Source organism: Pangasianodon hypophthalmus, chromosome 2, assembly GCF_027358585.1.
Source record: "Pangasianodon hypophthalmus isolate fPanHyp1 chromosome 2, fPanHyp1.pri, whole genome shotgun sequence".
NCBI lineage: Eukaryota > Metazoa > Chordata > Actinopteri > Siluriformes > Pangasiidae > Pangasianodon > Pangasianodon hypophthalmus.
The window spans coordinates 3970001-3973613 of record NC_069711.1 but is presented as its reverse complement, the minus strand read 5'-3'; positions in this window follow the sequence as shown (position 1 = coordinate 3973613).

The window sequence follows — 3613 nt, the reverse complement described above, 5'->3', positions numbered from 1 at the left end:
CAATAAGCTACAGTCACAAAATTTTAATAACTGTGGTTTCTTTAGTGTCCTATGCAACTTGCTGAGAACTAGCTATCAAGAGTGTGGTCTTGTCGCTTGGTGCTTGGCCCCACAGATTGCTCCAGATTCCCGCAACAGAAGTGTTTGCCCTATAATCCAGAGATCACAAGTTCAAATCCTGATGATGCCACAGCCATTCGTGGCTGGGAGATCAAGACTGAAAAATTGGCCGTGCTCTCAGAGAGGGAGAGATGGCATACTCTCTCTCCCCATCAATCACAGTGACACTTGGCAATCATGGGCGTCTCTGAGTTTATGCATGCAGAAGTGGGCGGATAGTGCTTCCTTCTGAGTGTGTTGCATGAGCAGCAGTTTGAAAAGATGCAGTCGGCTGGCCTCACATGCCTTGGAGGAAGCCCTCCCTTGTTGGTAGCTGTCGTGTGTTAGGGAAGAGATGCCTGATGGGTGGGAATTGGCCATGACTAAATTAATTAGAAAATCAAGGGAAAAAAAATTATTCTTATTCTTATTACGGGTCCAAGCACTGAACGTGCTATTGTTTTTGTTCAGATTTTTTTTCTTGTTCTCATCATTATCATTCTGATTCTCAAGTCTAAATCATGTATGGCAAAGGATTTTGAGGTGATATGTAAAGTTTTGAGCATAGCCATCGAAAAAGTTAAGCTGAAACAGCTATTTCTCAGAAACCGAAAGTCTGATCATGCTGAAATTTGGTGTGCTGCATCAATGTGCGAATCTGTAATTGTATTTTTTGTCAGCATTGAATTACTGCAAAAACATGGCCCCCTTCACACAACTAGCACTATGCTTTTGTCACAGAACATCATAAGTATGTTCATGTATGGTCTCTTTATTGTTCTATGTACACTGGCAAGGACTGGCCACTGGGGACGATGTTTGCTTGGACCCCGAAGATCGCTGCTTGCGGCTATATTTTTTATTATTATTCTGATTCTGCCTTAAAATGTACCATTGCACTGGAGATGATCTTTCTAAAAATCAAATTTAACCTTAAATAATGTCACCAAGTTCCAACATAAGATGAAGATAAGCATCTTGGAAATACATTGATACTTACAGACAAAGCTTCTACTGATGATTGCAAAGATGATACATATATTAAAGATAGCTGCTTAAATGATGTGACTATCAGTATCAACTAAGTAAAACAAGATGGTTACTACCAAGGTTAAAAGTTACTCACTATGACTACGTCAAAAACAGACATGGAATAGCACCACCTAGTGGCTCTACAAAAAACTACACAGGGAACAGTACAGCCAATCTTCTCAAAAGTTTGGCTGTACTGTGCAGGGGGCAGAATTAAGTTCATATAATTTCTCAGCAAGCTTTTCACACAGCTAGCATTGAGCTATCACCACATAACCTGATAAGTATGTTCATCTATGGTCTCTTCATTGTTCTATGTAGATTATTGTGCAGACCAAACCGTAAATCCTACAGACATGAAACTTGGTCAATAAGTAGTAGTCCCTCGCGCTACTCAGGGAAGTGAGATGGGCCCAATGGGCCTAATGGTGGTGTTATAGCACAAGTGTTTAGATTTTGGCCTACAGTATATCTCAAGAACTGTAAGTTGTACACTTGAAGTACTTTTTTTCCTCTTAATCCTTGGTTTAATGGAATTTACTTAGGCCCCACCCAATAATTTTGCTAATATTCACACTATGCTAAACCAACTTTTTGATAACTTGCCCTATGATTTTTAGAGTCTGCTTTTCAAAAGTTGTTCAAATCATACTGAAATGTTATTTTAAAAATTGCCACCAATTACTTGCAAAGCAGAGTCCAATTTACTCATGACTGCTTGTGTGGAATTGCACGAAACATGTTTTTGGCTCTTATAGTATAGCCATGCCTACTCAAATTTATGATAATTTACATAATATGTGAAATCTACTTTTGCTAACTAGTCCTAGGTATTTTGGCCTATCATCAAGAGGTTGGTGTCAAACGTCTCAGGAAAGTCTCTTCCATAGAAATCATATTGAGATAAAAATATAAAAAATATGGATGCCACATGCCAGTCAGTTTATGCGTAATGGAGCCTAATTTGCTCAAATTACTTAGTCCTGCCCACTCACATTTAAGATAATTCGCAAATGCAAAACATTCTTTTCCAAAATATTCCAGGCCAACCTTCACAAATTTGGTGTAAAAATACTCATGGGAGGATAAAACTCAAAATCTTTCCAAAATATATTGAATTGTCTAATTGTGTAATTCAGGACGGCTTTGATGGATTTGCACGAAAGGCATGTTTATATCTGATTTGCACATAAGAGCACGCATATCTTATGTAAAATATGTTTTTTTTGGATTTGATTCACTGAACCAAGCCATAAAAAAATCACTTTCAATTAATTTAGCCATGCCCACTCACACGTATGATACGCAAAGCTTATTTTTGTGACCTAATCCTAGGATTTATGGCCTTTTTTCATAAACATTAGTAAAATACAGAGTGGAGACTGTGCTTCAAGAATTTTCCAAAATATTTTGACATTTATCAATACTATGGTCAGTACATGCCAATCAATCCTTGCTCAAGATTGGTTTATGAGGAAGTCTGTAAAGAATGGGGCATGGTCACTAATACACAACAGGATTAAACTCAAATAACCGTTTCTCTTGGTTTGCTTGAGTGAGATTGAATTGAAATTTGGTATACTGCATCGTTGTTCTATCCTGTAAGTATACTTCTCATGGTGGCTGGGTAACTCAACAAAAATGGCAGCGATTAGTCATTAGCTTTCAGCAGGGATTTTACAGGATTAGAATTGAGCTACTGTCAAGAAATTTGAAAAGTATATAGTAATACAATGATATTTGTGGTCTTCTTTTACATAATTATTTAATGGACTAAATGTCATGGCCTATGTGACAAAAACCAGAATTCCAGATGTTGCTGGAGGGCCACTAGGGTATTGCATTTTTAAAGAAGTACCTATGGATTCTATTCTCAATTCATACCAATCTTTATAGACCTGTTAAAGACATGTGACGCTAACATGTCATTCCCATTTTAATGAATTTGCACAAACATGCAGCCCAGGAACATTAAACTCAAAAGGCAAATAACTTTCTGGTATTTGCTTCTATTTCTGTAATAAATAATATGTGCAATATCAGTTTATACCACAAGATGGCAACATGAATTTATGAATCTTCATAAACTTGCATCACAAGACTTGGCTCTAGGAAGAAGAATTAGTTCTATTACAGTAAATTATAAAGCCATCATATTAAAAAGCCATAATACTAGAATATTTAACTGCCTACACTATGTAACAATTCAAAGTTCAAAGTCCAGTATATCCTGGTGGAAGCGCTCGCCTTGCTCCTCTGAGTACGCTCCAATGTTCTCCTTGGATTTATCAAGATGAGCATCAAGGATATGGACTTTGAGAGACATTCTGCAGCCCATTGAGCCATAGCTCTTCACCAGAGTCACAAACCTTTCTCCTTCCTAGTGAGCTTCTTGGGTTATTCCTTGTATTCCAGGGTGTTCTTTATCTTCTAGAGCCGTGGCAAATTGCTCCATAAGGCCCAATTTGACGTGCAGTTCTGG